This window comes from Podarcis vaucheri, assembly GCF_965113315.1.
Source record: "Podarcis vaucheri genome assembly, chromosome: 2".
In the NCBI taxonomy this organism is placed as follows: Eukaryota; Metazoa; Chordata; class Lepidosauria; order Squamata; family Lacertidae; genus Podarcis; species Podarcis vaucheri.
Genome location: NC_138760.1, coordinates 97,118,741 through 97,146,479, shown reverse-complemented (window position 1 = coordinate 97,146,479; position 27,739 = coordinate 97,118,741). Strand labels below are relative to the sequence as shown.

The 27,739-nt window shown below is 44.5% G+C and overlaps 1 protein-coding gene across 4 annotated transcripts in view; it reads right to left on the bottom strand.

The window, feature by feature from the left end:
• Nucleotides 1-25,248, bottom strand: part of LOC309525214 (uncharacterized protein) — a 168,122-nt gene extending 142,874 nt beyond the window's left edge. The window contains exon 1 of one of the 4 annotated variants that reach the window (XR_014216098.1): nucleotides 25,116-25,248. The gene's annotated coding sequence lies outside the window, so the exon portion shown is untranslated. Of the gene's footprint in view, nucleotides 1-2,672; nucleotides 3,514-25,115 lie in introns of those variants that run through there. The other 3 variants (XR_014216099.1, XR_014216100.1, XR_014216101.1) reach the window with 3 other exon arrangements.
• Nucleotides 25,249-27,739: the final 2,491 nt, after the last annotated feature.

Here is a 27,739-nt window from a genome sequence, read left to right as displayed (position 1 = left end):
TTCCCCTTCTTCTCCATGCTGTTTAAATATAGCAGATTTAAAGAATAATCCTAAGCAAGTCAACTCAGAAGCAAATCCCATTGAGTTCACTGGGGCCTGCTCCTAGATAAGCAGTATAGAATTGTAGCCTAAACCAATTTGATTTGCTGTATTTACATATGCATGGGTGTATGTCCTGCTATATACATAAAAATGTAGGTGTCATCACATTCTGCCATTTGCATGGCCACTTAGCTGTCAAGTGTCCCTTATTTGAAGGGACAGTCCCTTATTCCAGCGCCATGTCCTGCTGCTGTCCCTTATTGATGGATGTCCCTTAAATGATGTCTCTTAAATTTCAAAGGAAGCAGTTCCTCTCTCTCCCTCCCTGCCGGCCAGGGAGGAGGGAGGCTCCAACTGTGTTGCTTGGCTGTGTTGCTCACCCAATAAGAAGTATAAGAACGGCTGGGGGGTGGAGCTTGCATGCCTTGTGTGTGGCTAGTTAATGCAAGCTGAGGGGGCTTTTGAATGCTGGACGCCATTTTGTTGCATGTGCTGCTGCAAACTTTGCAGTGCAAAGCCAGGCCAGGCAGCCATCTTAAGTTGAGGCTGCATAGGCCTTGTGGTGCATGTGATTCAGACTCTATTCAGTTGAACCTCTGGTTGCAAAGTTGGTTGGACAGTGTTCTCGAAGCATGAGTTTGACCAGACTGCAGGAGGACAGGAAGACTGGGGTGCCTGGAACAGGTGAGGTTGCAGGTCCCTTATTTTGGCTGCTGGTCCCTTATTTTCAAGGCTGCTGGTCCCTTATTTTCAAATCATAGTTGACAGCTATGCATGGCCAATAGGAGGCCACGGCAACTGCAGCATGAAGACTAGCAGGCAGGCCCAGGCGAACTGAGGGGGAGCGCCTCCTGCCTCCATCAAATGTGTGTGCAGCAAGGTGGCATATGTTGAGGGGGTGGATGAGGTGTAAAGGGGGGTGATTTGGTTAGGTAGAGGGAAAGGACAAAGGCATAGGTGGGGTTGGTGAGCAGGAACAGCAGCACACCCTCCAATTTCTCAGATGAAAAGAGGGACATTTCTCACTTCCCCCAGATGATCCTCCTCAACCCCCCATTTCTTTTTATTTTTAATATTTTATTGGCTTAAGAAAATTATACAGACAGCAAAATGAAGAAGCCTAAATTAACATTGCATTCTACCAATAAGAAATAATAACTATTACAATAATAGAAATACTAAAAATACATTTACTTCCCCTTTTGAACTTCTATTCTGGTTACAATATATTACTATTCTATAAGAATCTATTATATCCTTTGCTGTCCCATATATTATTTTATTTCCCAAATTCAACCTAACCCTCCCCTCCTCCCCACTGCTTCCCTTCAGCTGTGTGAGATCTTCCCATCATAATATTTTTTTTCTAGTTGCTTTAATAAAATAGAATAACATGAAAACTGTTAAATTATAATTACTTCTTTTGTCCTTACATGCTCAACCCCCTATTTCTGTGTCCCCTCCAGACCATTTCCTATCAGAAGAATGGCGAGTGCCACTACCACTTCACCAATAGAACACAGCACACACACCTTCCACCATTCTGAGAAAACCCCTTAACCCCAAATTTATTTTATTCTTTGGTAGATTTACAAAAAGAAAAAAAATCACACCCCAATAAATAAATATTAGCAAAGGGGAAGATTAGATGCGGATGTACAAAGTATTTTCCTTTTTTAAAAAAATGAAAACTCCTTGCGCTCTGCTCTGCTCCTCCTTTCTTCCCACCCAGTGCTACCCTACCCTCTGTCTGCCCCTCAAAGCCAGTGCCTCACCCGGGGCTGGGCCCCAGTGGAGGCAACCTGGCCTCCTCCTCACCTGCTCTCCAGCAGCCACTACGAGCTGCCCAAGGAAGGAGGTCAGCAGCAGAGGCCATGGGATGCTCCCACTCAGCCACCACCGCTCGGGTCAAGCACCGGCTCATCCTGCTCCCAAGCTTGGTGGCAGCAGCACTGGCAGGGGAAATAGGAACGTTCTGCATTCAAATCAGAAGCTGGGATGGCTTTCATAATTCTGGATCTGTCCCTGGGAAATCAGGACATTTGCAGGGTATGCCCCTAGAATATGTACAAAATTTTCTAACTGCAAAGATACCTGGCTTTCCTAAATTAAAGCTGGAGGATAGCTGTTGGCCATGTATGGTTGAAGGCATTCAGATTATGTGTTAAATTTATATCATATTATTATATGTGGAAGAATTGTGGTCATAGCAGTTTAGAGTACCCTGAGGTCAGCAATTAGAACCAGGGAGATGTGTGGCGTTAATTTAAAAGCACTATGCCACCCCACCCCCCCAGCATATAGAAACAAAGAACTTGGCTTCAGCGCTGTCATTCGGTCACAATCCTCAGCCCTATTGCGCAGGAGGGGAAAGTTTCAAGTGGGTAGGGAGAAGAAAAAAGGTCATCTGTAAGTGCTAAAATGTTCTGCAAGACTCCCTGTTCCAGACTGGTTGGAGCCCTACGTAGGAACACTCCTGTTGGAGGCTGGGGATGCACTGTAACATTTAGTTACAGGTTCCCACTTCTTCAAAAGAATGACCGTGCCTTCTGCCCATCCATGCTGTTTTCCCTTCCCTAACTTTTAGCCCATGATCTAGCACAAGACAGTCACAGGACTATGAGACCTACCGTCGTTTAGTTGCAACAAACTGCCTTCCTTATTCATCCATCGAAGCCAAATGTTTTCACCGTTCATGAGGGAATTTCATACACCTTAGTGCTGTTAAGTGAATGCAGTAGGTTACAACAAAGCTATGAAGAGTTGTGAGATTGCGTTAGCAGATTCTGACGGATAGGAAAGGAGAACAAAGCTACCTTTGAGGTTATGCTGCATATTGCTTTAAGAGATTGGGAGAGAGGCAGCTGGCTCTATTCCACACTATGTCCAGCTGTATGTATTGGAAGGTTCTGGGGATCATCAGCTGATGTTTTGTTGTGTGCAGTTAAAGCAGCATGACCAGAGGTCAGTTCTTAGCTGGCTAAATGGATTTGCTAAACTTAACTGTGAATAGACTTCTTATTACACTAAAAGAGACTGAGCAGGAGAGCGGGGAAAGCTTTGCAGGGTTATAGCTTGATGAGGAAAGGTTCATCTGTATTTATTAGATATACATTTCCTTAGAGAAGATATTCGCCTTTAATCTATGTTGGGGCACTTTATGAAATATCAGTGTCACACAGACACAAATGTATCTTAATGCTGTTGGTACAATAAACTAGAATAGGGCTGGGGAGTCTGTGATGCCAGGGGTGAACGAAGGCTAGCCAACACCCGGGGCGGGGCAAACTGCCAGTTGCGCATGCGTTGCGCCGCTACGTACGACGCATGTGTGGCGTCGCCCCGTACAGCACATGCGTGTGACACCACACATGCATTGTACACAGTGGTTTGCCGCCGCCACCCAAGCAATGTATGGACGGTGGTGGGATCCTCTGCTCGTGGCTGCAGTGGCAATGGAGGGATCCTCTGCTTGTAGCTGTAGTGGCGATGGAGAGATCCCACCACCGTCTGTACGGTGCTCGGGCAGTGCTGGCGGCAAACCGTTATGTACAGTGCATGTGCGGCGTCGCTACATACAGCGCATGTGTGCGACACCACGTATGCGTTGTACATAGTGGTTTGCCGCTGGCGCCACTCGAACACTGTACAGACAGTGGCAGGATCCTCTGCTTGCGGCTGCAGCCGTGAATGGAGGATCCTTCACATGCGGCTGCGGGGGTGCGAGGGCTGCTTGCGCCGCCGCGCCCAGGAGCGGCAGGGTGAGCACCCCATGGGGTGCCTTCTTGTCACCCCTCCAGACATGGCATCCAGGGCGCACTGCCGCCCCCTGCCCCCTTGCGACGCCACTGTGTAATACTGCAGGTGTTGTTGGACTTCAGTTCCTGTCATCTCTGACCATTGATCATGCTGGCAGGGTCTGATGGGAGCTGTAGTCCAGCAACATCTGGAGGGCCACAGGTTCACCATCTCTGAACTAGAGTAAACATTTCTAAGGAGAAGATTGAAGTATTGCAGTAACAGCCCTTCAGGAACTGATTACATACAACATTGCAATGCACCAGCCTCCGGTGATCAATGGAAAGTCCCAGGGCAAAGTCTGAGGGACTTTTTCTTCATAACGTTTCAAGTCTAACCAGCATGAGACAAAAAGCAACTAGTTATGTTTCATCACTGTGCCACTGCCACAAACAAACATAATTCAAGGAAATAAATGGTGATTATGCTCTTATGCAACCCTGAAAATCACTACATTTTTAGGATTACTCTTCTCCGGTACAGCTGTGTAGTCACACATTCTCACACTGTTAATATATTAAAATGTGTTCTGTAGCTCTTATAGTCTGATTTGGTTAAATAGACAATATATTGGTGTATGACAGTTTTAAAAACTAAGTCAATCAAACATATATAAAGAAAGTAGGGTTGTAATTTTTTCTTGATTTGAGGTTTTTTTTTACAATCAAGCAGTATATAAATTTAATGAAATACATAAAATAAAGATAGTTAGAAAACAAAATGTGAAAGCAGCATTCAAGTCTTAGAATTAGGCAGATACAGAGGTGCAGCTGTTGCAAAGGACACTTGGTTACTTAATCACTGTTGCTAAGCCATTAGAAGGAAGGAATGTGAGGGATTTCCTGTATCTTCCCTGCTGAAGTGATTGATTCTCTTCTAAACAAGAGCAACTTGTAGCGAGACATGCAGGTACATGAACAAAGTGAATGTTGGCTTATGCCTTTAATAGCTGTGTGGCTGATATAAATTAAACATAGTAAGCCTTTTCTAGTATGGAAACACTCTTATGGGGAATTGGCATTCCTGTTCTTTCAGACATCTTATTACTTATGTGTGGCCCCTGAATTACTTTTGAATCCTATACTTCAACAGAACAGCTTGTAACATTTTGAAGGCTGGGTCTTGGAACTGAACTAGTTTGTTTTGTAAAATGATGAATTTGGGCTGGTTCCTTTTAAAAATGATTTCTCAGACACTGGGTTCGCTGAATCGAAACTTTAAAATAGCAAGATATGAAGGAAAAGGCAACTATCACTGGGTGTAATTAAATTACGAGTGCATGCGTAACTTCTAGCCTAGAATCTGCTCTAATGAGCTCTTTCATCACAACTGGCCTCCAAAAATGAAGAAGATCTATTAGTAATCACTTATGTTTTCTTCTGTGCACAATTACTTGACCCAGTTTTATTGACTGCAGCTGAGTAACTGTTCTTTCACTTATCCCACTGCCACCATAATGTCTGAGTCACAGTGCATGCTGTTGATTTCCACATTCTTTTCACTGCAGTCAACTTGGAGTATCACTAATAAGACCATTAATTACTTGTAATCATGGTCAATGAGAGGCTGATATTTTCAGGTCATGAACCTAAGACTTCCAACACATCAGCTATATGGGAATGAAGGTCAGATTAGTCATTTTTTTTTCAGCACAGTCTTTTCCATATATATATATATATATATATATGCTTTCGTAGATTTTCACGGGTACAGGAATGCAGGTTTTGGTATCTTCGGGTGTCTTCCCGTGTAAGAGTAGGGGTGTCTGGGCGACGTTTCGACGAGGTCTCACTCGTCATCTTCAGGCTGGTGCTTTCGGCTTCTTGTTACTGGAACAGAGCAGAATCTGGTGTTTGAGTTCCTATAAATACTGTTGAGGGGTGTGGTGTATAGCCTCCAACGTTCTGGGCAGAGAGGAAGTTCCTAGATTAGTGTGCCTTTTCTAATCTAGGAACTTCCTCTCTGCCCAGAACGTTGGAGGCTATACACCACACCCCTCAACAGTATTTATAGGAACTCAAACACCAGATTCTGCTCTGTTCCAGTAACAAGAAGCCGAAAGCACCAGCCTGAAGATGACGAGTGAGACCTCGTCGAAACGTCGCCCAGACACCCCTACTCTTACACGGGAAGACACCCGAAGATACCAAAACCTGCATATATATATATATATATATATATATATATATATATATATATATGCGCTCACTGAGTGCTCACTGGAAGGACAGGTCCTGAAGCTGAGGCCCCAATACTTTGGCCACCTCATGAGAAGAGAAGACTCCCTGGAAAAGACCCTGATGCTGGGAAAGATGGAGGGCACAAGGAGAAGGGGACGACAGAGGACAGGATGGTTGGACAGTGTTCTCGAAGCTACTAACATGAGTTTGACCAAGCTCATCCTGGAGAAGAGTGACTAGTGGGGTGCCACAGGGTTCTGTCTTGGGCCCGGTCTTATTCAACATCTTTATCAACGACTTGGATGATGGACTCAAGGGCATCCTGATCAAATTTGCAGATGACACCAAACTGGGAGGGGTGGCTAACACCCCAGAGGAGAGGATCACACTTCAAAACGACCTTGACAAATTAGAGAACTGGGCCAAAACAAACAAGATGAATTTTAACAGGGAGAAATGTAAAGTATTGCACTTGGGCAAAAAAATGAGAGGCACAAATACAAGATGGGTGACACCTGGCTTGAGAGCAGTACATGTGAAAAGGAGTCTTGGTTGACCACAAACTTGACATGAGCCAACAGTGTGACGCGGCAGCTAAAAAAGCCAATGCAATTCTGGGCTGCATCAATAGGAGTATAGCATCTAGATCAAGGGAAGTAATAGTGCCACTGTATTCTGCTCTGGTCAGACCTCACCTGGAGTACTGTGTCCAGTTCTGGGCACCACAATTCAAGAAGGACACTGACAAACTGGAACGTGTCCAGAGGAGGGCAACCAAAATGGTCAAAGGCCTGGAAACGATGCCTTATGGGGAATGGCTAAGGGAGCTGGGCATGTTTAGCCTGGAGAAGAGGAGGTTAAGGGGTGATATGATAGCCATGTTCAAATATATAAAAGGATGTCACATAGAGGAGGGAGAAAGGTTGTTTTCTGCTGCTCCAGAGAAACGGACACGGAGCAATGGATCCAAACTACAAGAAAGAAGAATACACCTAAACATTAGGAAGAACTTCCTGACAGTAAGAGCTGTTTGACAGTGGAATTTGCTGCCAAGGAGTGTGGTGGAGTCTCCTACTTTGGAGGTCTTTAAGCAGAGGCTTGACAACCATATGTCAGGAGTGCTCTGATGGTGTTTCCTGCTTGGCAGGGGGTTGGACTCGATGGCCCTTGTGGTCTCTTCCAACTCTATGATTCTATGATTCTATGATTCTAAGCTGCGGGAGGCAGTGGAAGACAGGAGTGCCTGGCATGCTTTGGTCCATGGGGTCACGAAGGGTCGGACACGACTAAACAACAACATTATATATCTATATCTATATCTATATCTATATCTATATCTATATCTATCTATATCTATATATATATATATATATATATTTGCTTTCGTAGATTTTCACGGGTACAGGAATGCAGGTTTTGGTGTCTTCGGGTGTCTTCCCGTGTAAGAGTCGGGGTGTCTGTGCGACGTTTCGACGAGGTCTCACTCGTCATCTTCAGGCTGGTGCTTTCGGCTTCTTGTTACTGGAACAGAGCAGAATCTGGTGTTTGAGTTCCTATAAATACTGTTGAGGGGTGTGGTGTATAGCCTCCAACGTTCTGGGCAGAGAGGAAGTTCCTAGATTAGTGTGCCTTTTCTTCTTTTGTTCCTTAATTACTTGAGGGATATCTTGGGTGATTTCATGAGTGATATTCTGAATACCACTGGGTGGGTCATTAAGTGTAGATTAGTTGCTAAAGCTTTCGTGTCTTGACCTCTTGAGCTTGTGAAGAGTTTTTCTGAGAAGATGGCTGTGCTGCATTTAGTTGTGCTCTGGCTTGGCTTCGTGTATAGGGGCGAGCTGTGGTTTTGTGCCTTGTGCCAGCCAGATCTGTGTAGGGATTGCAGGGGGGTGCAGCATCCGGAGGTGCCACTATAGTTTGGCTACTGGATGGAGTCTGTAATATGTCTGTGGAGAGGGTCTGGGTTTGGGTCTGGTGTGGTTGATTGGTGACGGCGTTCTGTGTGCCTCTGGTTCTGGTGTCGGTTTTTGTGGGGAGGGCTAATTTCCAGATGTCTGGCAGGCGGGACGTGTCGTCACGCTTGTTCATGTTGTGAGGGTGTTTCTCTATCTCGATGGCTTCCATGATTATTCTCTTGTGGTGATGTTCCATGTTAAAGAGCAATTTGGAATCTGCAAAATTAATTTCGTGTCCTGTTTCTTTCATGTGTTGGAAAAGAGAGGAAGTTTTTTCTTCTTTTTTGATGGCATTCTTGTGTTCTGCGATACGTGCATTTATTCGTCTGTTTGTTTGTCCAATGTACGTGGCTGGGCAGACTTTGCAGGGTATTTCATAGACCCCTTGGTTTTCCAGCTGGATTTTAATTTTGCAGATTCCAAATTGCTCTTTAACATGGAACATCACCACAAGAGAATAATCATGGAAGCCATCGAGATAGAGAAACACCCTCACAACATGAACAAGCGTGACGACACGTCCCGCCTGCCAGACATCTGGAAATTAGCCCTCCCCACAAAAACCGACACCAGAACCAGAGGCACACAGAACGCCGTCACCAATCAACCACACCAGACCCAAACCCAGACCCTCTCCACAGACATATTACAGACTCCATCCAGTAGCCAAACTATAGTGGCACCTCCGGATGCTGCACCCCCCTGCAATCCCTACACAGATCTGGCTGGCACAAGGCACAAAACCACAGCTCGCCCCTATACACGAAGCCAAGCCAGAGCACAACTAAATGCAGCACAGCCATCTTCTCAGAAAAACTCTTCACAAGCTCAAGAGGTCAAGACACGAAAGCTTTAGCAACTAATCTACACTTAATGACCCACCCAGTGGTATTCAGAATATCACTCATGAAATCACCCAAGATATCCCTCAAGTAATTAAGGAACAAAAGAAGAAAAGGCACACTAATCTAGGAACTTCCTCTCTGCCCAGAACGTTGGAGGCTATACACCACACCCCTCAACAGTATTTATAGGAACTCAAACACCAGATTCTGCTCTGTTCCAGTAACAAGAAGCCGAAAGCACCAGCCTGAAGATGACGAGTGAGACCTCGTCGAAACGTCGCACAGACACCCCGACTCTTACACGGGAAGACACCCGAAGACACCAAAACCTGCATTCCTGTACCCGTGAAAATCTACGAAAGCAAATATCTCACCTCTACGGGGAGGAAACCTTCCAGCTGACAAGAACCTACGAGAAACTAGAAATCCGAAGAGCCACCATCTTATGTGATCTCCTGTTCCTACGCAACTGCCGAGACAACAACTTAACTCCCACATGCTTCCAACTTAAATTCCACTCTAAAACCCCAGCTACCGAAAGGATCCTGAAACGAACTGAACTATCCCTAATCAGAAACGAAATACATAAGAAAAGATACCTACTAAACCAAACCAACAAAGATCTGCTCACTCTTCACCTCAAACTATGTAACAAAATCCACCCTGCACTCTGGGACAAATGCAAACAACTAGCCGTCTGGAGAGCTGAAACTGAGACCTCACATAAGACAGACAGACACACCAACAAACTCTACAAACTAGAGAAACGCCAGAAGCCCAGCCACCCTCCACAACAACCCATGAAACAAACAGTACATAACATATCAGACAGGATCCTCACCCCAACTGAAACCAAAGTACTCTCCAAAGGTTTCAACTTTGCAGTCGCCCCGAGACGCATCCCCACGGAAAACATCATATGCGGAGTCGAAGCTAGCCTGACCAAAATCGACCCAGATGAAGCCAATAAAATCAGACTTGAAGTCACCAACATCCTCTGCTCCAGCAAACCACCCAAAAGCAATTTACACAAAGAAGAACAGAAAGCACTCACCAACCTGAGGAAAGACAACAACATAATCATTCTCCCAGCAGACAAAGGCAACGCCACTGTTGTGATGAACACATCGGACTACCAAGCAAAACTATCAAATCTACTCCAAGACCCTACCTACCAACCTATAAAAACAGATCCCACCACCTATCTGGAAAAAACCACCAAATCCAAAATAAAAGCCTCTCCTATCAGTGAAGAAATCCAGCTAAGAATCATCCCCAGAGAAAAATCATCCAGATGCCCCAAACTCTACGGTCTCCCCAAGATACACAAAGAAGGAACACCACTCAGACCAATAGTCAGCTCCATAGGCTCACCTCTACAAAATCTCGCTAAATTTCTCGCTAAGCAACTTCAGCCCTATGCAGAATCCATCGCTTCACACGTTACTAACTCCTTCCAGTTCATAGAAACAATAAAGAAGCAATACCTACATCCCGATGACCTACTTGTGAGCTTCGATGTTGTATCTCTCTTCACTCAAGTGCCCATTAATGAAGCCTTGACAGCCATTCAAAACAAATACAACCCCCCCAAATACATCCTGGACCTGACCAACCACTGCCTAACCAACACGTACTTCATCCACAATGGACAAAGATACAAACAGATAGAAGGAGCACCTATGGGATCACCCCTCTCACCGGTCATCGCAAATTTGTACATGGAACACTTTGAAACCAATGCTTTAGACAAGTCAGAACACAAACCCAAACTTTGGCTCAGATATGTTGACGACACCTTTGTAATTTGGCCACACGGGAAAGAAAAACTAGATAGCTTCCTCACACATCTCAACAGCCTACACCCCAAAATACAATTCACTATGGAAATAGAAGACAACAACCAACTCCCCTTTCTTGACGTCCTAATCTACAAAAAACCTGATGGCTCCCTAGGACACACTATCTACCGGAAAAAAACACACACCAACCGCTACTTACATGCACAATCACACCACCACCCTGCACAAATAAACTCCGTAGCCAAGACTCTCATCTCCAGAACCAAACGCCTGGCTGACAAAGACCACTTGACAACTGAGTTACAGAATCTCTCAAATGTGTTAATCGCCAATGGATACCAGAAAAACAGGGTTACGAAGCTAATCCAAAAAGAAACACCCCCCAAAAACCAAGACACAGAAGAAAACAATGGCATGGCCCTCCTTCCTTATATCAAGGGCACTACAGACAAAATCAGCAAAATCCTCCATAAACACAATATCAAAACAGCCTTCTGCACCAACCAAAAAATAGCCAATATCCTCAGAAACCCAAAAGACAAAATCCAGCTGGAAAACCAAGGGGTCTATGAAATACCCTGCAAAGTCTGCCCAGCCACGTACATTGGACAAACAAACAGACGAATAAATGCACGTATCGCAGAACACAAGAATGCCATCAAAAAAGAAGAAAAAACTTCCTCTCTTTTCCAACACATGAAAGAAACAGGACACGAAATTAATTTTGCAGATTCCAAATTGCTCTTTAACATGGAACATCACCACAAGAGAATAATCATGGAAGCCATCGAGATAGAGAAACACCCTCACAACATGAACAAGCGTGACGACACGTCCCGCCTGCCAGACATCTGGAAATTAGCCCTCCCCACAAAAACCGACACCAGAACCAGAGGCACACAGAACGCCATCACCAATCAACCACACCAGACCCAAACCCAGACCCTCTCCACAGACATATTACAGACTCCATCCAGTAGCCAAACTATAGTGGCACCTCCGGATGCTGCACCCCCCTGCAATCCCTACACAGATCTGGCTGGCACAAGGCACAAAACCACAGCTCGCCCCTATACACGAAGCCAAGCCAGAGCACAACTAAATGCAGCACAGCCATCTTCTCAGAAAAACTCTTCACAAGCTCAAGAGGTCAAGACACGAAAGCTTTAGCAACTAATCTACACTTAATGACCCACCCAGTGGTATTCAGAATATCACTCATGAAATCACCCAAGATATCCCTCAAGTAATTAAGGAACAAAAGAAGAAAAGGCACACTAATCTAGGAACTTCCTCTCTGCCCAGAACGTTGGAGGCTATACACCACACCCCTCAACAGTATTTATAGGAACTCAAACACCAGATTCTGCTCTGTTCCAGTAACAAGAAGCCGAAAGCACCAGCCTGAAGATGACGAGTGAGACCTCGTCGAAACGTCGCACAGACACCCCGACTCTTACACGGGAAGACACCCGAAGACACCAAAACCTGCATATATATATATATATATATATATATATATATATATATATAGATATATATAGATATATATATATTTGTTTAGTCTTTTAGTCGTGTCCGACTCTTCGTGACACACACATGCACGAACATGAAATTTATTCCCTGTTTAGGGAAGTTTTTAATATTTAATGCTGTATTGTTTTTCACACTTGATTGGAAGCCACCCAGAGTGGCTGGGGAAACTCAGCCAGATGGGTGGGGTATAAATAATAAATTATTATTATTATTATTATTATTATTATTACGGTCAGAGACCAGCTTGTGAAACACAAATGGAACTACAATCCCAAAAGCAAAACAAACATTTAAAACAACATACAACAATGGATTTTAAGTTTTAAAATGTGGTAGGCATATAAACACATAAAAACTTTAAGATAGACTACCATAGAGAAATGACTCAGAGTTGCCCGTAGATTCGAGTTTGGGAATTTTCTTAACAAACTATATTCAATCGGGGGGTGGTCTGTGCCTACAGATCTGTGCGCAGAATCTGGCGACCATCTGGGTCGTCTTGTGATCGTTGCCTAACAGGAGAAGATAGAACTTTTGCTTTACTTGCAGGTCAGCAAGCCTCACCAGCAGGGGGTCAATGGTTTCTCTATGTGCCTCATCATAAAAGGGACATCTAAAAAATATGTGTTTGGGGCTTCCTATATCCCCCAATGGACAGGTGCAAATTCTCTGGTCATATTGGACTTTTTAAAAGGATCCTTCCAAGACCCGCGAGGGCAGAGCCGAGCTTCTGTCAAGTGTAAAAGCCCTCCTTGCATTTTTGGATACAAGAAAAAATAGATATGCTGCCGGTGCAGCTAGTGTGTGTGTGTGTGTGTGTGTGTGTGTGTATGTGTATGTATATATATGTGTGTGTGTGTGTGTGTGTGTGTGTATCCATAAAATTTATGCAGCGCTTGATTGTAAAAAAACAACAACCCACAACCAAAACAAACACACACACACACACACACACACACACAAGAAAATAAAGAAGATTGTACAGTCCTATTTTAAAACGTACAAAAGTTAAAATACAAAAACATTAAAATCCCCTCAAATTTCTAAGCATCTGGGTAGGTGATATTCTTGTAAAGAAGCTGGTAAAATGCGGTCTTGACTATGCTACCACTCAGTGGATTTGTAACTGGCTGACTGACCGAACCCAAAGGGTGCTCATCAATGGTTCCTCTTCATCCTGGAGAAGAGTGACTAGTGGGGTGCCACAGGGTTCTGTCTTGGGCCCGGTCTTATTCAACATCTTTATCAACGACTTGGATGATGGACTCAAGGGCATCCTGATCAAATTTGCAGAGGACACCAAACTGGGAGGGGTGGCTAACACCCCAGAGGACAGGATCACACTTCAAAACGACCTTGACAGATTAGAGAACTGGGCAAAAATAAACAAGATGAATTTTAACAGGGAGAAATGTAAAGTATTGCACTTGGGCAAAAAAAATGAGAGGCACAAATACAAGATGGGTGACACCTGGCTTGAGAGCAGTACATGTGAAAAGGATCTAGGAGTCTTGGTTGACCACAAACTTGACATGAGCCAACAGTGTGACGCGGCAGCTAAAAAAGCCAATGCAATTCTGGGCTGCATCAATAGGAGTATAGCATCTAGATCAAGGGAAGTAATAGTGCCACTGTATTCTGCTCTGGTCAGACCACACCTGGAGTACTGTGTCCAGTTCTGGGCACCACAATTCAAGAAGGACACTGACAAACTGGAACGTGTCCAGAGGAGGGCAACCAAAATGGTCAAAGGCCTGGAAACGATGCCTTATGAGGAACGGCTAAGGGAGCTGGGCATGTTTAGCCTGGAGAAGAGGAGGTTAAGGGGTGATATGATAGCCATGTTCAAATATATAAAAGGATGTCACATAGAGGAGGGAGAAAGGTTGTTTTCTGCTGCTCCAGAGAAGCGGACACGGAGCAATGGATCCAAACTACAAGAAAGAAGATTCCACCTAAACATTAGGAAGAACTTCCTGACAGTAAGAGCTGTTTGACAGTGGAATTTGCTGCCAAGGAGTGTGGTGGAGTCTCCTACTTTGGAGGTCTTTAAGCAGAGGCTTGACAACCATATGTCAGGAGTGCTCTGATGGTGTTTCCTGCTTGGCAGGGGGTTGGACTCGATGGCCCTTGTGGTCTCTTCCAACTCTATGATTCTATGATTCTATGATTCTAGGTTTGTCTAAGCAGGAATGTTTTCAGCAGACACCAGAAAGAGTACAGTGAAGGTGCCTACTTGATCTCAGTAGGGAGGGAGCTACAAAGATTGGTACTGCCACACTAACCTATCTCCCCTGTCTCCCACTGGATGTCACAGCTTCTTGCTTTCATGTTCCTCCAGTGGGCAAGGAGGCAAGCCATTCTCCTGTACCAAAGAACCAGTCACTGCCACGGTGGGGCAAGTAAGAGAGGTGGCACTGCGGGCCTCCCCCACCAAAAGAAAAGTTTGTAAGCTTCTGTAAGGGTCCCCCTGCTTCTTCACATTTCAAAAACTGTGTGTGGAACAGGAAGAACATGGGTAGGCAAACTAAGGCCTGGGGGCTGGATCTGGCCCAATCACCTTCTAAATCCCGCCTGCAGCTGGTCTGAGAATCAGCGTGTTTTTACATGAGTAGAATGTGTGCTTTTATTTAAAATGTATCTCTGGGTTATTTGTGGGGCACAGGAATTCATTCATTCCCCCCCCAAAAAAAAATATTCTGCCCCCCCCACAAGTTCTGAGGGACAGTGGACCCTCCTGAAAAGGTTTGCTGACCCCTGAGGAAGAAGGTTCCTGAGAAAGGTGTGCCTGCCATACCTGTAGCTGACGTCCATCCAAAGGCTTTCTCAGAAGGAATGTGGTGAGATTCCTCTTGCAATCTATTTTTTTTAAATATTTATTAAGGTTTTTAACAGTGAATCACCAAACACATAAAGTACCAGTTCGAAAGCACCCCCGGGTGCAAGTAGATAAATAGGTACCGCTTACCAGCGGGAAGGTAAACGGCGTTCCGTGTGCGGCTCTGGCTCGCCAGAGCAGCGATGTCACGCTGGCCACGTGACCCGGAAGTGTCCCCGGACAGCGCTGGCCCCCGGCCAATAAATGTGAGATGGGCGCACAAACCCCACAGTCTGTCAAGACTGGCCCGTTCGGGCAGGGGTACCTTTACCTTACCGTCACCAAAGTAATACAGACAAAGAAAAGAAAAGAAAAAAACAAAAGAATTAACACAGAATAGAAAGAATACAACAAAGTCAAATGTCCAGAAATCGTGTTTCCATAACCTTTCGGACTTCCTCATATCTCCCTTTCCTGCGTTCCCAGTTATAAAGTTATGAGCAGCAATCTAGCCTCTTGCAATCTAGCCACTGCAATAACTGCAGCCTGCAGCCACTGTGACTACATGTGGTATCTGAGGCAGGGCATCCAAGTACAGTGCCTGACATCCCTTGCACTGCACATCTTTAGGTATAATATGATCTGCTTTAGCTATGCCAAGAATGGAAAAGAGTTGCGCTAGATGTTGCTTCAGGCCATTTCATCTCTGTGGTTTTATTATCCCTTGACTCTCCCTACGGCCACCCCTGTAAGCCTACCTTCCTCTGGAAAGTTGTTCAAGTCGCTTCAGAGTTGTTCTTTCTGCCACCAGATTTATTATTTGCTGGTTTTATTAATTTGCAAAATTTCCTACCCAGCCAACATTAAGAGATGATATCATGGCTGTTAACAGTATAGAATCAGGAATGAATTACAACTGTAAAACAAATGCAAAACGCATCAGAAATCTGTAGATCAGATTTATATGTCACCCTTCAGGGAGAGTCTGGGTGAACAGGTGTGTTTTAAACAAGCACCTAAATGCCAGGACTATAGGTGCTTATCTGATTTTCATTGGAACAGCATCCCAAAGGGGAGGTTGCAACCACACTAAAGACCCTGTTTTTAGTGGACCTAAGACAAACTTCAAGAGCAGTACTACTAAGAGTGTCTTTCCCAAGGCTCAAAGTAATCTGGCAGGGGTATAATGGGTAAGGCGTTCCTGAAGGTAACCATATTTTAACTGCTGCATTTCATAGAATATGAGTACAGTGGTACCTTGGGTTGCAGACGCTTCAGGTTACAGACGCTTCAGGTTACAGGCTCCGCTAACCCAGAAATAGTACCTCGGGTTAAGAACTTTGCTTCAGGATGAGAACAGAAATCGCACGATGGCGGTGTGGCGGCAGCAGGAGGCCCCATTAGCTAAAGTGGTACCTCAGGTTAAGAACAGTTTCAGGTTAAGAGTGGACCTCCAGAACGAATTAAGTTCTTAACCTGAGGTACCACTGTATATTCTTATAGACTTATAGAGTTGGAAGGACCATGAGGGATATCTATCCCATTCCCCTGCAATGCTGGAATCTTTTGCCCCATATAGGGCTCGAACCTACTTTATACAAATGGGTAGCTTTGCAATACTACATAATTCTTATACAGTGGTACCTCGGATTAAGTACTTAATTCGTTCCGGAGGTCTGTTCTTAACCTGGAACTGTTCTTAACCTGAAGCACCACTTTAGCTAATGGGGCCTCCTGCTGCCGCTGCACCGCCGGAGCCCGATTTCTGTTCTTATCCTGAAGCAAATTTCTTAACCTGAAGCACTATTTCTGGGTTAGCGGTGTCTGAAACCTGAAGCGTATGTAACCTGAAGCATATGTAACCCGAGGTACCACTGTACACAGTTTTTGTTACAAAGATATCAATGAAAACAAGGAAACTGTATGGAACCGAGTAATGAGAGATTTTGTGCTCTGTGGTGCGTTCCGGTTTTTGACTTGTTTTCATCTGCACTTCTTGGGGAAATACAGTGGTTCCTTGGTTTTCAAACGTCTCGGAAGTCAAATGTTTTGGTTTTCGAACGCCAAAAACCCTGAAGTAAATGCTTCTGTTTTCAAACAAGCGTCGGAAGCTATGTGGCTTCCATTGAGTGCAAAATCCAGAGGCGTAGGTGTCAGCTATTGAGGTTTCGGTTTTCTAACGTTTCGGAACTCGAACGGTCTTCCAGAATGGGTTACGTTAGAAAACCGAGGTATCACTGTAAATCTTTCTTGAAGGTGATCTTCGTTGTTCATTGCTGGGGGGGAAATTGGATAAAGTTAAGGCTGGACCTTTCAACGAATCATTGACCTAAATTGCACTTTAATGCACATACCGTGCTGTCCACACCACCTACGTGTCTCCAGGAATACTGCTAAATAACAAGCACTAAACGTTTAGTCATTTCCTGCATCACGTTTGCAAGGAGTGCTTGACGCGATTAACATATGTAAGTGCACTGCAGTTCAAACAGTTGGTTTCCATATCAGCAGCTGTTTGGCTCAATCTCCTTTTGGGAAGGGTGCCATAAGGAACATTTCAGAGAACCTCAGGTCAACATTTTGGTTTGCTTTCCTGAGAATTCTCAGCCATGGTGACTCAGTACCACTGAAAGTGTTTTTTCTTTTTCTTTCTTTTTTTTAAAAAAAGAGAGACGTCTGAGTCTTACCTAATGTCTGCTTTGCAGGGAATTACCTACATTGTACAAAGAATTTGCATATGCAATGCCTGGAATAGGGGAGACCCAACACAGCATAATTCCACCCTTCGTGTATTACTGTTATCTCACTTACCTGAAATATTTTACAGTCATACCTCAGGTTAAATGTGCTTCAGGTTGAGCATTTTCAGGTTATGCTCTGCAGCAATCCAGAAGTAATGGAGTGTGTTACTTCCGGGTTTTGCCGCTCGCACATGCACAGATGCTGAAAATGACATCACACATGTGCGGAAGCGGCGAATCACGACCCGCGCAGACACGGGTTGCATTCGCTTCAGGATGTGAAACGGGGCTCAGGAACGGATCCCATTCGCATCCAGAGGTATCACTGTATTTGAATTCATGGGTGGCCCCATCATCCCCATGCCACAATGTGTGACTAGCATTGTGGTTTATCGAAATATGCTTGGATTATCTAGCTATGCATACGCATTTCACAAAGACCCAAACTCAGAACCAATTTTCTAAGTACAGGCAAGGAACTGCCCTGTTTTTTCTACAACCCCCCTGCCCATTTTGCATGAGATTCTGAGGGATGGCCAGCATGAACTGAGAGTATTCAAGCACATATTTAAAACTCTACAGCAGGTGTGGGGGACATTTGGTCCTTCAGATCTTGCTGAACTACAACTCCATTGCCCCTGCCCTTTGGCCATGCTTGCTAGGGCTGATGGGAGTTGTAGTTCAGCAACATCTGGAGGGCCAAAGGTTCCTCACAATTGTGAAGAAGTTGCAGGAGGGCAGGATTTGGAGTTGGGAATTGGCAATAAGGGAAAAATTAATTATTCCTTCTGCCTGCTGCCTTTCCACTCCCAATCACACATTCCCAATCAACACTCAGAATCTGGCCAGAAGAAGTACATGTATTCTTCTTTTGGTAGATCTGAAACTCACTCGGGAGCTTATCATTTTCTGCAGGAGGCTTTGAGAGAAACCTTTAAAAGAAACAAGGAGAAGCAAGATGTGGCAAGAAGGGTTCTGTGATCAGGTCTCCTGCAGTAGTAGTTGTTGTTCTAATGGAAAATAGAGCTGTATTCACCCCACCCCAGTTTGGATTGGGGCTGCAACAGATCAGGAGGGTTGGTTTAACTCCCCAACAATTTTATCTTAAATAAATCTCAACTGTGCTCTGCCTACCATCAACCTGCACTACTATTTCCCTGTGGAGCCAGACATACAGGTAGTCAAACCTATTCAATATTTGCATGTTTTGATCCAGGAAGCAAATAGTTCCAGGACAGTAAATCATATCCACCAACACGTCACAATGAAAAACACCATATTCAAGGATCGCATTCCCATACGACTCATGTGACTAGCATGAGATCGCAGACCTGGGAAGAAAAACAGTTTTGTGGCACAGTACCCAAAAACGTGCATTTTGGGGAGCTGCAGGAAAGACAAAATTGCAGTGTGAAATTGTGCAAGATCACAGCAGCCTAAATGGCCACCATGATCTCATGGGGAAAAAATGGGATGCCCCAGTTTTTCCAGAACAGTTGAGGAGTATAGTAATGTGAGTTAGAAAAATGGCTCTAGGTGAAAGCTTTAGCTACCACCCCTTCTATGCCAGAGCCCCAACCTGAATCACAGCCCCCAAGATTTACATTTATTTATCCACAGGAAAACCTACAGGAGATCCAATAATAGCATTTGGCCTTTATGGGTTAGTCACATGAGAAAATGATACCATCAGTTTTATAATCAATGGAAATGAAAACCAAGAAGCTCACAGCAAGATCAGAACTCTCTTTCCATCTTCAAAAATGCTTCCTTTTACATACAAAAGTATTGAAGAAATAAAAGCCTCTCTCTCTCTCGCTTTACTTCTTCCATGTAATTTGAGCATTAGGGCACTTCCAGATGGCTGCTTCTTTTGAGTGGGATTCAATCACATGCCAGCTAGTTCAGGTTGTGCAAAGAAAGTTGGTGTGGTGCTCTTGCGCCCACTTCCTCCCCAAAGGAAAGGGACAGGAAAGTGATTGATTAAGGCTATAACCTCCCCACAAACAAATGAGAATGAATGCTCAATAAACAGGCCACCTGGAAGTGACCTTAGCTGCACCTTGTGTTTGATTTCATCTCAGAGAAACTTGGGAATTGTCTTGCTGGAGTGACCAAGAGGAGCCATTCTGACAACTCTGGTGGCTTGTCTCTAGCAAGGTGCAAAGGCAAGATTGTCTCTTGTCTGTCTCCAGCATTTGGCATTCAGAGGTCATCTGCTTCTGTATAATTAGGCTGGCCCATCTCCTCACAACTGATAATCTGGAGCTTTCCCTAAGTATCTTGTGTTTGGAGCATCAGAACTGGCACCATTCACAAAGCAACTCATTAGCAGCTTGAGGCTAGAGCACCCTGAGTTATGCTGCAACTCATACTGACTCCTCATTATTGCATTGCTAAGGAATTCCCCAACCCGCTTTCCATCACTCAGATGCCTGGGACAGGGTTCATACAACTCAGGCATTTTTAGGGAGCAATTCTGCATGCAAGAAACTGGCATAAAGCAAGCTGGCATAAATTAAGCTGACGTAAAGTTTCACCAGATCCAAATGCCGTTCAGGTCCAAACCCTAAGCCTTGCAGAGGGAAAACAAGCCTTTATTTGTTTGAGTGACACCACCCTTAATTTGCACTTGATTGCCAGGTCATGTGACCAAGTTGAATGGCTTTAGGATCCAGTATAAGTCCCCTCCCATCTAGCCCCAACCCCGCCACACCCTTTTTTCAAGGTTCAGACAGGATTAAAATCTACCAGGTTCAGCTCAGCTGGCTGGGTCCCAGCTGAGGAGGGAGATTCGCCTGTGTATCTCTGGCTGAGCTGAGGATGCAGGACTTAAGCCAGCACAGCTCGGCTGCACCAGGAACTTCCTGACTCAGCCAGGGATCCACTGGATGCTAACCCACTCATCCCAGAGGATCTTGCTACAGGATTGCTCCCTAAATCTCACCTGGGGACATGAATGTGGATGAGAAGGAGGGCATCCACTTTTGCTTCCGCCAGCTTGATTACTCTGTTGCCTGGTACAGCCCTGTGAAGTGTACAGGTGACTCTTCCTGATGTATATTTTTGGACTGTAGTACAGGCTTACATAACCGTGTGCGTCTGCTGTGCCAAACTGCATCATCGCCAGTTTCAATTAATGGGGAGAACAAGCAGAAACCTCACAGCTCTTGTAAGAGTGTGTGCTCTGGGAGACCTTGCGTGGCTGCATTGTATAAGCCTTCCTCTTAAAAAGCATATGGCTGTTTTGAGTGCAGAGCATGAGTCAACAGCACAGCTAGACTTGTAACGTGGGAGTCACACCTCCTCCTGGCTGCAGAATTAGCTGGAGAAGCAGAAGGTTAACCGGAACAGAGTGAAGACTGAAGAAGCCTGAAAAGGTTAGGGATAGGTTTGGATTTAGCTGGCAAAACTTAACAAAGGATTAAAAAGCACATATGATCAGAGATACCGCCTCCCCCTCAGAACTGGTCAATCCAAGCAGAAGAGAAAAACAGATCAAGAACAACTGAGACTGCAAACTCCTATATTCACTGGCCAGGGATTAAACCCCATTTTAACACAATGAGTTTTACTTCTGAGTAGACAATAAGTGGCATTGATAGTGGATATGTGCATCCTTCAAAGATACATCTGTCAGAAAGATAAACACTGTTGCTTAACAAGAAATCTTATTGTAGTCTCGAACAATTCTTTAGCTTGTCTTTGAAAAGGACTAATGAAAAGTCACTTGACTAAAAAGCAAATGCATGGTGGAAACTTCAGGGTCTCTGGGAAACATGAATTGGATTTCTTTCATTTCGCTTTTTAAGATGGTGGACTAGCTCCAAAACAGGATTTGATATACAGTGGTACTCGGGTTAAGTACTTAATTCGTTCCGGAGGTCCGTTCTTAACCTGAAACTGTTCTTAACCTGAAGCACCACTTTAGCTAATGGGGCCTCCTGCTGCTGCCGCGCCACTGGAGCACGATTTGTGTTCTCATCCTGAAGCAAAGTTCTTTACCTGAAGCACTATTTCTGGGTTAGCGGAGTCTGTAACCTGAAGCGTATGTAACCTGAAGCGTATGTAACCCGATGTACCACTGTAAACTGGTGGGATTGTGTGGCGGGTGATGAATTAGAAGCAGATGGAGTACTGTCTCATTCTGCAAGATTCCTATGCTTTATTGTCAGTTTATAATCTGATTTTATAGTCTAGAATCGAGAAGAACCTATCCCCCCCCCCAATATTTCCTCATTGGGCATTTTGGTAGGCAAGTAATAGTTTTGATTCCAACCACCCATTGATTGTATAATTAAATGTGGTTGAACATTTTTTGAATCAGGTGGTTGCAGCCTGCCACAGACACCCCCTGATATGAATTGAGGCCACAACACAGTGGGAAGGAGCCACTGCACTGTGGTCCTGATCCAGATTGTGTGCTTCCTCTCAGCTGCTTTGTTTGCTTTTTTCAAACAGAGGCACAGCCAGCAACAAGCATGAGATCTGAAAAAATGTTCTCTGTTTTTACCCCGTTAGTGACGGAATGAGCAGTTTCATAATGCTGTGTTACTTAAGGACTGAGTCAGACCACCGTGCTCCCTGCCCTGTCTCAGACATTGGCCAAGATGAATAGAGAAAGAGAGAGAAACATTTGTATGGACTGAATCCTTGCCTTTGTGTTGTTTCCTATCCAGTGCCGGATTTACGTATAAGCTAAACAAGCTATAGCTAAGGGCCCCGCTCTCTTGGGGGCCCAAAAAAAAATTAAAGGAAAAAAATCCTGGATGTGCATTTCCAAAATATAAGATAAAAAACAAATAAAATAAAACCTACATACAGCAACAGTGTTTTGTGTTGTGTAGGCGCCTATGATGTAAATAATGGGCCCCGCCTGCTAGCCTTTTGTTATGTGCAAATGGCTTTAGATACCTATTAGGCCCATAAATTACCATATAGCACATATTCAACACAAAAGCAGCAACAATTTGTTGTTGACAAAGGACAGCTGGACAGATAAAGGGCCCCATTACCTTCAGTAGCTTAGAGCCTCATCAAACCTAAATCTGGCCCTGTTCCTATCCGATAAAGACTCAAGAGTTTATATATTTGCTTGCAAAAGGCTCAGTGTTCATTTCCTGGCTCTCCAGTTTTAAGAAAACTGATCTTCGGTAGCTGTTGGCATCCATCTGTCAGGGGAGACAATGGACGATTGAGTCAAACTATTGGAAGGTTACAGTGCCTACTGTGGCTTTAAAGACAGATGTGGGAGGGACATGTTTTGTTGCAGCTGGGGCAGATGAAGGCATCTGATTGTGCTGCTACAGATGCACCATGGTGTCTCTTTTTTCTGCATGCCTCCCAGTGGTCATTTCTCCTCTGGTCACTGCTATGGGTACATGACTTGACTGCCCATCTCTAGGCACTGTGGTCATCTTAGGTAGCAGGCAATAGGAAAGACCCCTGTCTGAGACGCTGAATAACAGCTGCCAGCCAGAGTAGCTCCTGAGTGTCTGACCTGCCCCACTATGCCCAGTCATTGGCCATGCTGCCTACCCCAGGTTGCTTGTCGCCGGAGTAGACAACACTGGTCTAGGCAACAATTCAACCTTGGTCTGGAGCAGCTTCCTGTGAATGTTACCTCTTAAAAAGAATAAGGCAAAGGGTAAAGGGATCCCTGACCATTAGGTCCAGTCGTGGACAACTCTGGGGTTGCGGCACTCATCTCGCTTTATTGGCTGAGGGAGCTGGTGTACAGCTTCCGGGTCATGTGGCCAGCATGACTAAGCCACTTCTGGCGAACCAGAGCAGTGCATGGAAATGCTGTTTACCTTCCCGCCGGAGAGGTACCTATTTATCTACTAGCACTTTGACGTGCTTTGGAACTGCTAGGTTGGCAGGTGCTGGGACCGAGCAACGGGAGCTCACCCCGTCACGGGGATTCGAACTACCGACCTTCTGATTGGCAAGTCCTAGGCTCTGTGGTTTAAACCACAGTGCCACCCGCGTCCCCTTAAAAAGAATAATAATCTAGAAATATTGTCTACCTTCTCGCCATCTCCTGGCAATTATTTCTGCGTGTCCACCAGGTGAGGTGTGAAAAAGAGCTTCCTCTTGTGTGTGATCAACTTATGACTTGATATTCCTTCTGGCATTAAAAAGAAGGAGGGAAGAGGAGCTTCACTTTCAGCCAGCACATGGCATGCAGGCGTCGGAAGAAATAAAGGATGCTTCATCATCTATTCTGAATGGCTTCAGATCCATGCAGAAATCCAGAGGAGCAATACTTTGGTTATAGAGTCACAAGATGTGGGCTGCTGAAAGGTTTCAGTTCCCACTGGTTGTGGGATGCTGAGCTGACGCAGAGGAATTCTATGCTGTAATTCTATAAAACTAGGAAAATGCCCATCATTACAGTGGTGTGTTCATTACACTCCCAAAGTGTTCCTGTGAACAAGCATTAGGCCACTCAGTGTCAGACGTAGAGTACAGCTATGTGCCCCCCCCCCACACTTACCACCTCATCACTGCAGTGTACTCAAACTGCAGAAAAATGTGTTTGGTTTCTATTTTAATGAAAATTCGCACTTTCCTAATCAAAAAAGCAAAATATGAGTTTGTCTTCAGAATTTGCACTTCCCTGGATTGGGTGATACAACCAAAGAACACACACAAATACGTGTACATTGTGTATGCAAAAACGTGTGTATGTGTGAAAATACAGCAATGCATTATAGGGAAAATGCATATACTAGGCACAAATATACATGTATTAGGAGAAATACACATGAAAATGTGGATGAATTTTCATGCAGGCTTTTTTAAACACTGAACACTGGAAACCGAGAGAAACCAAAATTGACAAATTCAGCCATACCTATAAGCAACCTAACCTGGTCAGTACACTGCAGGGGTGAGGATTTTCCTTTCCCCTCACTGAGCTGTCTGGTGGAGTTCCTACTTTCCTTGTTGAAGAATTAATAAAATTAACCCCTCTGTAACCAATTTCCTCTCCTCATGTCCACATTGTTTAACTGCCAGAGGAAGTTAGTCCGAGCCATTTCTTTCCTCTTTTGAATTTCATTGCTCTCTGGGTTTTTAACTAAGGATTGTTCTGTGCAACTCTTGTTGAAAAGATGTTTGGGTCTTTTTGTCTCACTTTTTGTTTCTTGCATACTTGGGGAGCCTCCCAAGTGCGAAGAAGCTCCTAGCTCATTTTGGGATTGTCACATTTGAGTGCCTTATTAGTTGACAGTAGGCCACTAAATTTGCTATCAGCGAGAATAATGATAACACTCTAATGTAAACTGGAAGATAGAGTAGTTTGAGCAGGAGCCGAGAGATTTCAATGGAAATGCATCTTTTTTTCATAAATTATTGTATTTGTTTTTAAAAGAGAAAGTTCATTGTACTTACCATAGCTGTGAGGAACAGCAGGGAATTGTATGGGCAATCCTAATAGCAATCTCAGAAAACTGTAGGTTTCCTATGGGCTGCCCAAAACCTAGTTCCCCTGTGTTGAGTAGAATGTCCGCTTCCAAAATGCCTTCCAAAAATACTCCTCCTGAATCGATGCCATGCAAAGCATTTGCTAGGATATTTTTCTTATTTATCCCAATAATAACCCAGTAATGAAAACGCACTATCAAACTAAAAGGAACAGAAAAACAGAAAAAAACACACAAAAAAACACAAACAGCAACACCAGCAATCAATGCATTAAGCAGCGACAGACCCAAAAGGTCATTAAAAAAATGTTTTCAATCCTAGTGGAACACAAATAAAGAGGACAATGACCCCACTGGTGCTGATGGGCATTGTAGTTTAGTAACATCTGGAGAGTCTGGTTGTCCACAGCTGCTTTTACAGAAGATTTGAACTAGTCTAGCTTCGGTCAGGTAGTGTCAGGGAACTGACATCAGAGGCATGGGAGAAGGAGAGGGTCTCTGATTCTGCAGGAGAAGGTCCCAGCGCTAAGGGGAGACTCAGCTGGGAAAAAGGGGAAGAGAATGAGTGTAACACCAGGGATCCAGGAGAGCAACGGGACAGGGAGGTGCAGGGGCTCCAGGACTCTTCGTTGGAAGTTAGCGAGGAGAGCCCAAGCACCCCGCTGCCCACGCCCACCCTGCGCAGGAGACTCCCGCGCAGTGAGAGGCGGAGACGATTGGGCGTCAAACAACTCTTATGTTGGCAACGCTTTAAGAAACGCCCACAGACAGATTCTACGAGTGACTAAGGGCAGCCACGCTGAGATGGGCTGTGCAGTCCGGGGGGTTTAACCAGGCAATCCGATGCTCAAACGGGGCAGGATTACGCACGAGTAACTCCCAACCACTACAGGCAGTGATGATTAAAATTTTAAATGCCTTCTTCCATTAGAATCTCCATGCTTTTATTGCAGTTAGTAAGTCTAAATATTCTCATTGCAATATGGAAAAGCCAACTTTTGTTCCACTGGCATTTGCACAGTATTTTTTCTTTTAATTGCTTGGCCACATCTGGCATTAGACCCAACTTTAATTTACATGCTTGTTAAACCTCAGGTCTCATGATACTTTTGATTTCTGTCTCGTGATCCCCCCCCCCTTAGCTTGTCTGCCCTGTTTCTAATGCTGTCTGTTAGCATGAGACTGAGATTTAAAAAACAGTCCCAGGTTAGTTGTTCTTTGAGATCAACACTCTGAGCTTGTGATAAATGGTGGGGAATGCAGGCATTCCAAAGGGCCTTTTCAGATGTAACATTGCTGGCTTCCTCTCCTGCACCTCCTTCCCTTCCAAAGGCCAAATACGGTGGCCTAGCAAAGGGCACATTTGACACCAGAGCCTGAGCTTCCCCACCCCTGTTTTAAACCATAGTTTCCCACTGCAACTGAAACAATAAACTATGGTTTATTGTCACTTTAGTAACCAGGAACATAAACTATGGTTTGAGCCTGGTGTAAGATCTGGGTTAGTTAACCGACATCAAAGCATCGCTCCTTATTTTGATTGTAACAGGAACTGCGGTTTAAAGAGGCATAGGTTGCAAGACAGGAGGAAGATGAGCCGTAAGGGCCTTCCCAGTGTAACAAAGTATGTTTTATTAAGCCAATGACATTATGTCCAAGCCTGCCCTTAGGGCTGTTGGGTTTTTTTAACTAGTTGACATGGTTATTCATTTCACACAGTGTCTCTATCGAAGCACTCAACACAAATCAATCAACATGATTTCGAAATAAATCATGGCAGCATGCTCACATCTTCAAATCAATGGGTAAAACAATTCGACAGGGTGCAAAAAAATTAGTAGGTTGTTTTGCAGGAACAATTCTCTGGTACAGTGGTACCTCAGGTTAAGTACTTAATTCGTTCCGGAGGTCCGTTCTTAACCTGAAACTGTTCTTAACCTGAAGCACCACTTTAGCTAATGGGGCCTCCTGCTGCTGCCGCGCCGCCGGAGCATGATTTCTGTTCTCATCCTGAAGCAAAGTTCTTAACCTGAAGCACTATTTCTGGGTTAGCGGAGTCTGTAACCTGAAGCGTATGTAACCTGAAGTGTATGTAACCTGAGGTAACACAGTATCTTGTATTAAACTTACAAGAGTACATTACCCCAGTGTTGATTACTGTGTCTCCAAGGACAGCAAATTTAAATCTCCACCATGTCTTTCAGAACTCTGAAGTGCCATTCAGTGGTTTAAGCAAAATCCCCAAAAGAAATAGCCTCTCACATACAACGAAGACGGTAGTCCAGGGATGGTGGGACCTTTGAATCTCCATATGTTGCTGGACTGTAACTGCCATCATCCCTGACTATTGGCCATGCTGGCTGGGGCTGATGGAAGTTAAGAGTTCAACAACATCTGGAGGGCAACAGGTTCCTGCTGTAGTTTCTGGCATGTTAGTTGAATAAACCTTGGGTTTCTTACACCCAGACCTAAGTCCTAATCAGAGTAGCCCACTTTAAATTAATGAACCTAAAGTTAGCTATGTCTACTAATGTCTATGTGTCTGCTTTGTGTAGAGCCAGCATTGACTATGACCCCCAAGGTTTAAATTCA